The 14,564-nt window shown below is 41.8% G+C and overlaps 1 protein-coding gene across 1 annotated transcript in view; it reads left to right on the top strand.

Annotated features, from left to right (window-relative positions):
- Positions 1 to 9,283: 9,283 nt before the first annotated feature.
- The window catches only part of SCN3B (sodium voltage-gated channel beta subunit 3), a 61,858-nt gene continuing 56,577 nt past the window's right edge, over positions 9,284 to 14,564 (top strand). The window contains exons 1-2 of the mRNA XM_075521389.1: positions 9,284 to 9,372; positions 9,462 to 9,540. The gene's annotated coding sequence lies outside the window, so the exon portion shown is untranslated. The remainder of the gene's footprint in view (positions 9,373 to 9,461; positions 9,541 to 14,564) is intronic.

The raw sequence follows: 14,564 nt of genomic DNA, 5'->3' as shown, positions 1-14,564 counted from the left end.
GGTACATTGATCTCAGATAAATTCACAAACAATTTTAAAGTTGCAACACTTGGTTTTATGCAACTCTCTTGTTGCTGAAAATATTTCAAATTAAACAAAAAGATGTCCAAAATGTATTTTTTAACAGCGGCCCCCAAATAAGAAAGGGGCTGTTGGGACTCTCCAGTAAGATTCCCTACATGCTGGTGATCATACAGTGAAAGTCACCTGTGTCTGTGTACGTGGGAACTATATGACAATCTTAAGTATTTAGCTGTTCATGTCATGGGAAAGTAGTATCCATATTTTCGACAAGGAACCGATGCTCAGGGGAAGATCTCGGTCACCCAACAATTCAAATTCCTACTCCTAGCTTTGGAAGTAAAAGCAGCAACTAATTTCTATTAAATTCAAGGAGGAAATCCGTGGTTATGGAGACACTGTATTCCTCTGCTTCAAATCCATTCAGTATAATACTTGTTCTATGTGTGTCATTTGTTCTGATATATTTTAATGCATACTTGGAATCCAGCAGGTAGCATCTCTTTTCTGTGAGATTTGCAGAAGTACTGAGACATGTAATACTTTGATGATAACAAGAACGGTCACCACAGATCGTGTTACTGACTCACTGCGTTGTTGATTGCAGTTCCAAAAGGCATGAAGCAATGGAGCTGCAAAATGAGATTGTGCTGGTACTAGGAAAGTGCAAAAGCGGTGTCTGCTTTGGATTCGTGGAGATCTAAAATTTGTTGGGACACCACATTTTTGTAAGGTAGCATCAGTAATAACAGTTACTTCAGTGGAAAGTCTCTGTTTTCTCTTGAACTTACGGAATTCAGTCTTGTAAGAAGTCTGAGAAAATGAAAATCGGATGAAGGGAATAGTTAGTTAACCCTGCTAGCTTTTCCTGGGAAAGAAAATTCTAACCCTGAAAGAGTAGCAGGTAGACAAGATGACTTAATAAATTAAGCAGGACAAAATCTTCTCTTAAAGTAAGTCAGGTATCCAGTCCAGTCATTAGAATAACTGGAAGAAACTTGAACTGAGGAAGAGGAAACTTAGTTTTCCTTGTTACCTTTTACTGACTGGCAGTATTAGACCCTGAAAAAGAGACCTGAAAAATTCACTGATATCTACCAAAAGGAACAGGCATTGATTCCCAATCTCCCCCTCGCCCATCTGTCAGCCAGTGTAAGTTCTGACAAATCAAAGCCCAAAATAGCAGAAAATATGCACTCTTCTCTGTGAGAAATCTGCTGCAGCCCGTTACTCCTACACCTTTGAGCAACAAAGCAAACAACTCTATATTATGTAGTTCTAAAACCATACCAAGAGTACACCTGTGGTATTCTTATTGGGAGAAAAGCCACTAGTAAGCCTATTTCTTGGAGCAAATTTGCCAAGCCAAACATAGATAAAGTGACGAACGCGGCATTAAAAAAGCTGGTGGTTTCCAGGTGCCCAGCTTTTACTAAATTCTACCAGAGAGCCATTGTGTGTAGGTCTGACAGGTTTGGCTTTGTAAATGGTGGCAGGGGAGGTACTAGCTGATAACTGGGTTGTGGTCAACAAGGAAGTCAACACGCTGTATAGGTCGAAGGCATCTTGTAATGCTGGATGTTGAGGCCAGTCACTTTTTGGCAGGTGTAAGAAACAGTGTTTTCAAAAGCAGCTTGCCTGAAGCACCCAGCTCTTTAGGATCCACAGACTGAGCTATACTGCAATGTTAGAAGGCAGGAAGGGTGAATTACCATAGTCCTACGTGTAGATCCTGGGCTAACCGCTTTTTGGAAAAGGGCCAGATAATGAATATGCTCACAAATGATACCAGGGGAGAGATTAGAGGAAAAAGTGGATATTCATGGTTTGGATTTACGTTACAACACTGCTCTAGAAGTTAGAAATTGGAACTATAAAAAGACATGGTCCTCTCTTATTACGTGCTGCTGTGAAGTTGAATTTACTCCACTTTCATGAAATTTCGATATAGTTTGCTATAGATGAGGTCAGGACCCATGGGGTTTTTTTAGTCTTGTCAGAGAAGCTAGAGTTAATTTTTTCTCTTCCAGTGAAAGAAGCATTTTATACTAGGTAAACAGTCCTTGAACTCTCTTCTGGAGAAATGATTTTAAATTTAAGATGTAAATGTTATTCGATCCATACTAAGTCCATCAGCAAATGTCCCCCATCAATGATTTACCACCCTAAGGAGTTTTCCTGCAGTGTATATCCCTCCCTACCTGTGCTTTGTAAGTCAGCAGTAACTAAGAACGAGGAAGACTTTGTAGTGTTATAAATCCTTTGCTTACCTTGGCTTCTCCACCCTCTCTTAGCAAACTGCAGTTCCAAAACTCTTAGCTAAGCTCAGAAAGGAAGTATTTGTGCAGCAGAATTACTCCCCTCGGGTTATATTCTTTTGTGGTTTTTTTTTTTTTTTTCTTCCTGTCACGTTCACCTTCTGAACTGTGAGGTGTTTGAGACTGGGTTGTGTAGATCCTGGACTCAAGGAGAAACTCACCTTGTGGAAGAGTTTAATCTCAGCAGCGAGCAAGCTGGATCCAGCTGCGATCTGAACAGGAGGCTGTGCAGCCAAGCGGCTCCTTCCCCTTTGAGTTACTATTCATACTTCATTGGGTGGTGCTGAAGGGGAGCGGGGGGCAGTTCTCCGGCACCCCATTTGACCTGCCCTGGTGTGTACCCTGTAAAGAAAGCTCAGTTACAGCTGGCCAGTTGGGAACTGGGAGGAGATTTGTCTTGGGAACATTCTGTCTGTTCAGGTTGTAATGAACTTTCCTCCAAAATAGCTCATACCTGGCTATTCCAGACAGAAATAGAGAGTAATTTAAGCCTAATCTAGCAAGCTGGCTTAAGCCCCCTGGGAATTTAAAGCAAAATTCATTTCAACCACAGTGACAAGAAGAGACTGGTTCTCGCCAGGACTGTGCTGCTCCCAGCATGGCAAAGGAATGGAGGGAGTTAAGACAGAGAAAGCCCTACACGTTTCCCACAGTGACTGACCTGGACACCTGAAATGAAATAGTAATACAACAGTATTGTGCTTCTGACCTCATATGAGGACTTGCATATGTAAATAGGAAAGTTGCTACAAGTAGCTGCTTTCTCCAGTTCTGCTGGTAAATGATTTGGAGTAAATCTGTTAATGTTTGTGCTTTGGGATTCCGCTGAACCTTGGTGGAAAATTGGAGCTGAGGTTGTTTCGACTATTAGCATAGGTTTATGCTCTCCTTTCTCCAAAACTGGTTTTTAGTAAATGGAGCCAGCTGACAGCATCCATCAGGTTGCTTCTCCAAACCTTGGAGGAATTCAGGCCTCTGATTCTAGAAAGCACCTGGACCCCCTTACATGAAAGGCCTAGTGCAGAGCAGTACTGTAAGTTAGCAGTCTCCCCGCCAGCATATCCAGTGAATATTTCTTTGTGTGACAGTGTGTTAACTTTCAGAACTAATAAAAAGGCTGGTTTTGAGCCCTTTCAGATCACAGGCACCTTATTTATGTACCACGAAGAAACAGATCAATTGTCCTGGGATAAAATTCCTGTCTGGACTTCAGTTATTGTCTGTTACAATACCTTAGGAAATTATATTTGAAATGTACTTTGCCCTTAAGTCATTCTTTTGGGGCGACTTTATTTTGGGGGGGGGGATCCCACCAAAACAAAACCCTGCATGGGGAAAAAGGAGGTCTTCATGGATAGGCAATTTGGTTTACTAGGGACAGTGAAGATGGTCAAACAAAGTGATCAAATTAGATCCAAGGGAAGTTACTAAATTGCTGCATTTTAGGAACTGGCACCTTGAGACTGGAATAATCCGAGAGAATGTCCTTGCACTTTTTTGGGCTGTCTCAGTATTCTGTTGTTTAAAATAGTAACCTGACTCTCTTGCTCGCACTCCTTATGACCCAGGGAGTTTGCAAAAGCTTTTGCTGTCTCCAAGTTGTTTTCTGCAAGGTTTTATTGTGGTTGGTCTTTGTGATCTGTTGCTGTGTACCTCTTGGCCTAGTTTGCCGTTGCTTTGGCTCTTGCTCTTGTTCAGGTCTGCATAGTCTTGTTCTTACATTTCTTGTCTTGATAAGACAGTACTTAACAAACCACCCTTTTCCTTTTCTTTAAGAAAGGAGAAGGTTACAGGGAACTAGTGCTGTAGGCATCTTTAAAATTAGAAATAGCTATATGTGTCTTTTTCTTCCTCTTTCTGTCACATAATTGTAGTGCTTCTGCATGGCTGCTTCTTCCTCCCAGCCCTCCCTGCAGGCCGGTAGCAAAACCAAGCTCAAAAGAACAAATGCAAAGCCCTGCTGTAAGTGGTCTCTGAACTTTAACTCTCCCCCTTCCCCAACTCTCTGGCACTACTTTTGGCCCCACAAGAGGTAAAGGTAGCTTCTTCAGGCTATTAGGCTTTCTGCTTTGGGGGAATTCCCTACACTTTGTCTTGTGGATCTTATCAACGCTGTTACTCAACATACTCTGTTTTTCCTTTGTGCAGAACTTCTGATAAACTGCTGAGCTGTTTCACATAGTCCATCCATTCAGCACACCTTTGCATTCCTCCCTCTGTCCATCTTTCTCCTCATCCTTACTGCTACCATGACTCAGCTAAGTGCATTTCTACACTCTGTTTATGATTCACAGATCGGGACTGTTCCTGTTTAAGGGTACACTCTTTGATTTGTAGACCACTCGGACTACCAGGGAAGTCACTGAGATTTTGATTTAATGCCTGGAAAACAGGCCTAGGGACTGGGTGAGATATGCTAGGAATTCTACCAGAAGTAAGATTACTCATATTATAAATGATACTGTTCATGGGATTTTCATCAGCCGTGAACCCTTCAGAGAAGTTACAGAAGGATAGCTCAATTCTCTCCTTATGTTCTTTAATTTTCTTCCATCTCCCCACAGTTCATGTTCCTTGCCATGTGTTCCTGTCTCCCTCCTTTGTTCTGTATTTTCCTAATTCAGTTCTGTTTTTCAGCTTCTTATTGTAGTTATCTTAGTTTCTAAGTGATCCGTTCTGGAGTTTAAAATCTGTGAATCGTTAGCGTCGGTTTGGTGTGATAAAACGAATGTTCCATATTCTCTCCCTAAGCCTCTGATTGTAATATAGGAGGCAGACAGTTAAGTGGCACAGACTTACCTGAGCCATTTTGCTTCGTTTACTTCCCTGCTTAGTGCACAGAGTCTTCATGTCTGCCAGCTGTAGCTGTGAAGGATTCTTCTGTGCTGCTGGAACTTCACCTCTGCTGACTCAGCCTGCGTGACAGGGAGGGACCAGAGAAGTGTCAGAGCCTGGGGCAGCAGGGGTACGTGGAGGTGAGAGGATCTGCTGGTACCAGCAGAGAAGAGAAAGCACAATCTATCTGTGCATGCAGTCTCTCCTCCTTCCCTGCTGGTACCAGCGCATTCTCCTTACTCAGGTTCAGGCTGGTGCCAACATTTTTTGTTGTTGTTGTTGTTTCACACACGAGAGTTTGGTTTTCTACATAGTTAAAACAAAGGTCACACCAGCTCTTACAGCTGAGGGACACCTGTTAGTGGGAGCCTTTTCAAAGGCACGGCTTTGAGCTGTGTCCCCATTCTGTCCCTGTCACAGAAAGGCCAGAAGGGACAGTTACAGGGGAGTCTTTCAGTATGCTGTTGACCAGTATATTGTTGAGACCAGCCTGCCTCACAGAATGCTGACTTAACAGAAGGCCAACGTATCTAGGGAAAAGAGGAGCTAAGTGAGAGATTCTTGAGGAGAAGAGAGAAATTTCTTATCTAGAAAATTAATTCTTGTTTGGAAGTGTATTTTCCTTTCAGCCAGGGACTATTCTAGGTGTTCAGATCTTTTCACAAAAATAGATACGGTGTATTTTCTTCCTATTCAATCACTCGCATAGCAGCTTTATCCTGTATATGCTTTGTTCAAGACAGACAAGTAGGTATTGTACTCATGCAAGATTTTCAAAACTCTGCTGTGCAATTTCTTTTGCTACCAAACTGCAGGTCTGTGGCAGATCTTGACAGCTTTCAGGTATCTTACTGAATTCACAGAATAGCATACAGTGATGCTCATGCGAGGCTGAGCAGAGATTTCCAGAGGGAAGTGGCCCTGAAAGCGTTAGTGCTACCTGTGAAAGAAAATTGGAATAGTTTCTGACTATGTAAAGCAAACTGATGTACTGGTCTAAATAAGGCCAGCAGCAGAGATTATTGCAGCTGTGTAGGAAGCAATGTGTGTAGGTAGCAGCTGCTCCATTGGAAAAGCCTGGTCTAGGATGGTGAAGCAGTCTTACAGGGCTTCAGGGCTGGCAAACTGACAGCATAGGAATTTCTGCTTAAGAGGCTAGGCTTGTATAGAGCAATGTGGTTTTTCCTGTATCGTTTCTCAGTTTGCATAGCGCAAAACGTTTTCTGTTTTCCAGTTTTACGAGAGTGGTGGCTGGAGAAGTATGGAGACTATGTAGGGCTGGAACAGTGGGACAGAACAGAAGTGCTGAATGACCGAAGAATTCATAGGTTGGAAAAATAAATAATGCAGTCACTTCCAATATTTTTATTGTCAAGATAGTTTCAGGTTAGGACATTTCTTGCCTGCTGACAGTAGGTGACTGATAAAGTAGCTTTTGCTTTTCCCGTTGAGACTGGAATGAGTTCAGCCCAAATGGTTATTAATCTAGCAGTGGAGTTCCACTACTATGTACAAAAGGGACTTTTTTACAGACTTTTTATTGGGTGAAATTTGGAGGAACAGGGGCTTAGGAATAGTTGAGTTGTGTGTGAAGCTTCAAGGCCATGCTATTTGTAACATAGTTGTTATAAAATCACTGGTTTTCTTGCTCTTTAAAAAAGGATCAGTGAAGTTGAACAGACCTCAGGTACCATGACAGCACGTGGGTTTGTTAACTTGCAGGGGAGAGATTTCATAGTTGTCAAACCCACTTCATTCAGCAGGGAAATCTGTTACCATTTTTACTGGTTTTTATCTTTTCTGCCTGTTTTACACCTAACTACATGTTTCTTGTCCTGAAGAATATGTATTACATTCCTCTTAGGAGCTCTTGGGAACGCAGAAAAGCTACTTTATGGCTGTAAGTCTTGCTGGTGCACGTACTCTGGTTTTGTCCTTGTAGCCAGCTTCAGCAGGGCTGTCTGCCTGCAGGGAGTTGAACTCATCCCCTGCAGAAATGGAGGCTGCATTTGCTTATTGTGCATCTCTGCGGCATTTGCACATCTTGCTGCCTTCTTACGGCTGATTGGGAGTGGGTTTCAGTGTACTGCTCCCTCCTTGTAGGAAGTTCTTTGTTCGTACTGGATATAAAAGCCTATCTTTCTTTGTATTTGTTCCAAAGTGTATTTATTTAGCAAAACACGTCACTGAGAGACTTGCCTGTGTAAGGGGGTGTGGGAGTGCACAGGTGGTACGCGCTGGGGTGGCCCTGGGTGGGGAGAGCAGCCCACCCTAAGGAGCAGCTGTGCACCCTCTCGTCAGTGGGCACTGGGCACAGCTGTGCGGGGCTATTGTCCAGGCCGGTGTGGTGCCCCTGGATGGCCTCGCTTGTGCTGTGTGTGAGTCGGCAAATATTTGGCTGTGCTGCTGAAGTTGAGCTTTTCGGGCTGTGGTTGTGGTAAGTCCTCAGGTGGCACTGGGGGGGGTTCAGGGGGGGCCGGTGGCAGAGCCTCCTGTGGTGAGCTGAGGCTGCGCTTCACCTCAGGGTGAAGAGACCGGCCGTGTCTGCGGTTCCTGTTGGCTTGGGGCCCTTGTTTCATTGCCTACCTGTGAATGTAGGGAAAAATGGAGTGCGAGTTCTCTTCACCCGTGACTAACACCAGCCAGCTGTACCTGCGGCAATCCTGGGGTTGGGATATTTTCCTTGGAAGAGCTGTGGCTTTGCCAGGCTCCTCAGTGGCTCCCTGAGGCACAGGTAGCCTCAGGCTCAGCTTCTGGAGGTGGGGTACCTTGCTGCTCTTAAACCTTTAGCAGTTATGCTTTGAAGCTCACTTTCACAGAGATCTTGTTGGAGGTCTTGTTATCATTTGTTTTTTTCAAGAAGTAGAGCAATACTTTCTCTCGATTGCTTTAGATTTTTGCTTGAGATTTTTATGAAACACAGGACAGAAGGAATTAGTCTTCTGGTCTTTTCAGAAAGAATCATTGCCTCTTGCAATTCATTCTCCAACTAAAGTGGCATTAGTTGAAAAACAGTGGTGTTTCCAAGTAGGTTGTTAAATAAAAGACATGGTTCTAGACTGTTTGGGGTTTTTGCGGCTTTGCTATACGGGTCTGCTAGAAAATTCATGTTTGTCCTTAAATCAACATACTGTGTGGCTCTGACTGGGTTAGTGGGCTTTCTGCTTGAAATTCCTAGCAAAACACTACAAGGGTTTAGCAGCACCAAACCAGCTAAAGTTGATTCCAGTTGAGCTTTGTTTCCTAAATAGCATGCTTTGTAATGTGAGCATTTAAATGTCAAATGAGCTTTGAAGATAGCATCTCGCAGGTAACAAATAGTAGCTCATGTTGCTGTGGTGATTATGGTTAGTCCAGAGAATCTGCTAGGTAGACAAGTGCTGGAGCTAAATACTTTTGCATCTAGCATTTCTGAGTTTATTTGGTTTTCATTTATGGCCTCAAATTTTGCACCTTCAAATTAAAGCTCTTCTTTCAGCTTAAAAATGAACTTTGCTTCACAATGTGGCATTGAAGGAAACTCAGTTACAGTCTGAGCAAGAAAGTGAGTGTCATTATGAATGCAAACTACGCTGTGCTTTCTGGTGCTGTTACCTGGAATTAGATGGATTGAGTGATTACAGGGTATGCAGTGCTGCCAGAAAATATCTGCTCCCAGGGGGTCTTTCACACTGGTGGGTCTGGACTAGTTTTTCAGTCATTGCAAAATAATGTTTTGGAAGAAGTTCATGAACTGACCTGGTTAAAGCAGGTCTAATAAGGCATGACTTAAGAGAAGGTGGTTTTCATCTGTGAAAGTCTCTAGTATCAGAAGAAATTAATGCAGCCAGCTTAACAGTATCTGAGAGTTTTTGTGAGAGGATGAGGCTGGAACAAATCATTGGGGTCTCTGTAAATCAGGATGTGTAATGGTACAAAGAAATTTTTGAGACTGTGTCAAGGCCCAAGAGTGGCACCATAATTATACTCTGTAAGTGCAATGTCGTCTCTCTCCTTATGGCTTACATACGTGTTTACATGAATTTACTTTGCTACATCACAGATTTGCAGTAAGGCCCTTGAGAATTTGTTACCCTCACGAGTAGCCAGCCCAGAGTTCTTTGTGCGGTGCTGCATCAGCAGTAATCTCTTGAATTACAAGAATAAATGGACTGTGAGTTGGGTCTTTCTAGCACCGTTGTGATCATTTCTATTTTCAGTAAGTGCTGACACTGTAGCGAGAACAGCAGTTGGCTACAAATGTTTGCAGGAGAAGATTAATTTCTGTGTTTTTCCTTCCTCTTCTAGTGGAGGTAGACATGGGCCAGCAGTGTCATGGTGTCTGCTGAAGAGGTTCCTTGCACTAGAGGTGGTGCTGCCAGAAAAGGTAACAAGAACAATTTTCACTGTATAATTTGGCTACAGTTTTTGTTTCAAAATGTGAACCTGCCTATGAGTTAATGACAGTGAAGGCACTCTCCACTTCATAGGAATACAAGTCTTCACTGTATCCCTCCAGTCTTCACTGAAGTCTCAACATCACATGTTGAGACTCAACAGTTCTTCAGTTCTTGCATCATATTATGTGGTTAGAAATGTAATACTGAGAATTCCTAGTTGTTAATCATTTTGAGAGGGGATGAGTATCCTACATGAGGTCTACAAGACTACGAGGGAAGGTGCTCTACATATAGTTGTCACTGAAAAGTCTATATGCTACGCTTAGATATTACATGTGTCTCTTCTGCTACTGCCAAAATCAGTTTTGTATTTGAGCATAAGGGAAAATTCAGACCTGCCACACATAAGAACTTTAGCTCTTACACAGTTACGGTAGAAGGTAGGTATTATTGCTTGTTACTCTCTTGAAGCTTGACTAACCCCAAGATAAATTGCTCATAAGTCTGACTTGTTCAAAATCTGTGTTAGGAAGTATGATATAAAATCGCACTGTCTAACTCTAGTATGAAGTTTTGTTACGAATAAATTTTTGAGCAACATACTAACAGGGCCAAGAGACAGACCTCACGACAGAGAAACTAGTACAATTTGCCTGCCTACATGGTTTTTACATACTGCATTGCACAGCAGTTTTTGCCATCCTTAAATTCTCTCTTTCTCCTTTGCTGCAGTAGTGTTTTGCCTTAAGCCAACTCTCCCTTTTTATCTTTCTTGCCTCTTGACCAGCGCGCAGGAATTGTCTAGTAACATAGCAGGTGAAAGGGGAAAGGTGTTCAGGTTTTTTGGAGGTGGGAGGGGGAGATGGTGAGAGCTAGTTTAAACTAGAGAAAACCGTGCAAAGAAGCTGTTGTTAAAAGAAGCAAAAGGAGGTAAAGGAAAGCTGTGAAGTTCAGTATAATCAGTAGGGACATCTGACCTGTCTAGTCTGGCTGAGGCTGGAGCAAGAAAGCAGAGTTTTGTGTTAAGGAAAGATTTCTCAGTTTATGAGCTGGTAAATTAACTCTTGGCATGCTTGCAACATAGTTGTAGGCAGAAAAGAAACAGCCTGGTTGAAGGTATATTAACCTATAGTTCAAAATCTGCTTCTCTCCATTGCATGTCTTTGAGTTCTTGCTACTTACTTGACTGAGGGAAAGCAATGGTTATTCCTGTTGAGGCTGCAGAACTGACTAAGGGAATTTACAAGTAAGAACTGAGTGGAGGAATTGCATTTTCTCTTTGTTTTAGTATTTAGTGCAGGAGTGTTTCTCAGGGTCCACGGCTATGGTTCCTACATGTTTTCTCACCCCTCAAATGATAATAACGATGGTATGCATGTAGTAGTAAGAAACCTAAGCAAGGTTGAAGGCTCCTTGTGATAAAGACCATGCAAGGCTAAATGAAAAAGCAGTACATAGTCCTGACCAGGAAAGTAAATTATCTTCTTTCCCAGCTATAAAGAGCCTGTCAGCTGAATTTTTCAGATTCTGGATTACAGTGTGTGTATTCTGCCCAGATTTGGAATTTAACTGAATGTCTGTAACATTCTTGATTTGGGAGGTACTAGAACACGAAGATGCCGTGCCCTGCTATGGTGAATATCTTTAACCTGCTCACAAATGGGATACAGAACAGATTAAATGGAATAAATGATGCAGCAGTAAGTGTAAGAATTGATGTGTGATATTGCCACTTAAAAACCCATTATGAGATTGGAGGGAGGATGCCTGCGTGTGTATTTGAGTTGCTTCAGTTTGCAACTGTGTTACACCACCTTCTTTGCACTTTTCCTTGTGAATAGTCTTAAAGTTGATGGGTACAGCAACGTTCTCTGAGTTTATTGGGTTAAATGAGGCCTGTGTTTGAGGACAGTTCCACATTCACTTGTATCAGATACCATAACTTCATGCCTTAGTTAGATGTCAGCAGCAGATGGTTATACTGGACTGGGAGGTCCTACCTGCTGTTTCCCCGCACATGCTGTTATGCAATGACCTGTCTTGTTTTATGCAGTAATTCCCAGACTTACTAGTTCTAACATTATGCATGCCAGTGATTGAATGTGGGATTCATTCTTTCCATGCCTATGGCCTCTTCGTCCATTTTGCCTTAATGTTTTTGAGATTTTTTTGTAATACTGGAAAGTCTCTTAGATTTAGAAACAGTGAATCTGTCTTTAGGCGCTCATGGGCTTTGGCCTTCTTGGAAATGATGTTAATCTTCTGATTTCTTAACTTGTCTTTTCAGTTGCTTTGCAAACCTCTGATTTGGACTTTCTGCTCAGGCATCGATACAGTAAAACAGATTGCAAAGTACATCTTGTCCTCTCAAACAAAATGTTGGTGTGATGGAGTCACAGGCAGCCAAACTATAGAGCTGTTAGGTTGCATACTACTCTTAGCCTTTGAAGAGGGCTTTGAACTAAAGCAACGTTTGAAATGGAAAGGAGCATTTGTTGGCAACTCTTGTTAAAAGCAAAACTGACTCTCCAGCTACAAGAGCAGACTATTTCAGAATCATTTGCTGGTTTTGAGGTTTTTGCTCCAGACCATCAGCTGCTTTTTTTTTTTTTTTTGGCTGTTACTGATCTTCTAGGTGGCTTTTTTTTCCTAAAATGATTATACATGCGGGAAATGTGATGCCGCAATTCCTCCCCACTCACTTTTGCACAGAGGGGACATGGAGACATGCATTTGCTAGTTTTCCAGATATTACTATGACAGAATTCTTTTGCTCTTCTCTCAGGAGCATATGTTGATGCTAAAATGGATGCATCACATCCATCTTTTAAGTTTTTCTCTCAAAACTTCCTTTTTTTTTTTTTTTTTTCTCTGCTGTTGAGTTTTTTCCAGCTTGCATTATTTTGTTTCCTCCTGATTTCTTTGTTTGACTGTTCTTCAAGCCAAGGACATCCGTGTATCAAAGTTCTCTCTGATACTGAGGAGGATGCATTTGTCCAACAAAGGCTGAATGGTTTGTGATATGGCAAGAGAAGAATGTTCCTAGAAAAATAATGAAGAAGCTGGATTAGCTTCCAGTGTTACAGTTGTAACACTGTCACTTGGCCTTGAAATCCTGGAAAATTCCTCTTCTGTAGCTCTGTGGTTTTATCAGCCTCTCTTGCTGTGTTGGGAGATTCAGAGATTATGTGTATACAATTTCATGACTATGTTTGTTTTGCATTAGCAGCAAAATGGTATGTTGACTGTGAATGTAGTCAGAGGTGCTGAGGTACTCCAAGTAACGAAGGGAGGCCAGAATCAAAACTGCAGTCTGGCGGGCAGTGTTTGGAGATAGTACACTCCTGTTCTTCCAGAGTGATGTGTTTATGAGGTGATAACTATCAGGAGTTAGAGCACAACAAGAGAAATTTCTTTTTGTAAGAGTTTATTGTAGATCTGGTCTTCAACCAGCAGCAGGAAACAAACTCTCTACTCTTTAGATGGTTTTGCAGAGCAACCGCTGCGTTTCTCGGTGCTTTTGGAGTCTTGTATATTCTATGAGTGAACATTCTGTCCAGTTATCTTTCCCACAAGTTTTTTCAAGATGATGTATTTTGTTCTTGAAGTAAAACAAATCTAGCTAATCCTGGTTTTGTGCAGTAACTGCCCCCACATTGTGCAAAAACTGCCCCCCCTTTTTCTTTCCTCTTCCTGTCTGTATTTGAACATGTCGTTTTGGCGAAGTACTGTATATCTGTAGAAGGTGGAAAGCGGGTTATGTTGCTTGCCCATTAAGCAGAAGACAAAACAAAGCAGTCCTGACTGCTGACAAATGACAAGGTGTTGAAATGAGTTAGCTTGGCACCTCACGTACTTCTTGGTGTGTTACAGGGTTGCATTACCAAGTGATAAGCAGCGCTTGTATCTGGAATTTGGGCTCACCCATTGTTTACATGGTTATTTTTTGTCACTCTTTCTTTGTAATTCCTCTTCTTCATGTCTATATGTGAAAAACACTGATATCCAGCATAATTGATACTCAGTGTAACACCCAGCCAGATATTAAGGAGAGGAGTTTTGAGGAGGGAGGCTCACACAATGCAGAGTAGCTTCCAGCACATAAGGGTGTGGACTTCTGGGAACAGCCAGGCTTTAGGCTGGAAAACACTCTTCTTTTTCCCCTCCCTCAGTTCTTCTCTTGGTTTCTTCCTTGTTGGTAATCCCTCTTGCCGATTGCTGCAACAGGAGTTCTCTTTCTGCGCCTGTTTCTTCTCTAAAGCTTATCTAGACTTCTATTTAAACGTGAAATATCAACATATATTATTTATTGTTTGCTTTAAAATTGGTAAAGCCTTCGTCTAAATAAGATGTGGTACCTACTGGTTCTTGCTAAAATGACCATATTAAACACCTGAACTTCAACTGTACCTATCTAATGCATATTAAGGTCTATTTTGCCGTAGAGGTTGTGGCCTTTGGAAAGTGAGTATCGAATTTGGTATCTCAAAGTGTTCAAATCGACTGGTTGTGCCTTGGTTTTCAAGATGCGTTTATCAAAACTCAACAGGTATTTGAAGTATGTTAGTCTGTTAATGAGGGCAAAAAAAGCAGGTGTGCACTTCTTTCCTCTTTGACCTGGCAGAGGTTGGGTCCTTTCCTGTTCCAGTCAGTTTCTCTTAGTCGTTATAAGAAAATAAGATGGAGAACTGTTTTCTGGAAAAAGTTTTATTATCAAATTATTCCTATACAGCATTTTTACCTTTGGTAAGATCTATGTATTCACTCACTTGGAATTCAGTTCCACCAAAAAAAGAAAATCAGCAAACACCATCTTTAGTGCAAATTAATGCCTTAGATTATATGGATTTTCTGTCTTTTTTTCCTTTATGCATGTTTTCCTCTCAGAGCGATCTCAGTTCATCTTTGAATGTGGGAAAATTGTGCTTGTTACAAAAATAGGTAGCATTTCAATTTCTAGACAAGTGTCAGCTTTACAGTACAGTGGGAGGTAATTTATTAACCTCTAAAA

The sequence above is a fragment of the Mycteria americana genome, chromosome 19, assembly GCF_035582795.1.
Source record: "Mycteria americana isolate JAX WOST 10 ecotype Jacksonville Zoo and Gardens chromosome 19, USCA_MyAme_1.0, whole genome shotgun sequence".
NCBI classification, from domain to species: domain Eukaryota; kingdom Metazoa; phylum Chordata; class Aves; order Ciconiiformes; family Ciconiidae; genus Mycteria; species Mycteria americana.
The sequence above is the reverse complement of the archived record's forward strand: the minus strand, read 5'-3'. Positions and strand labels throughout refer to the sequence as shown.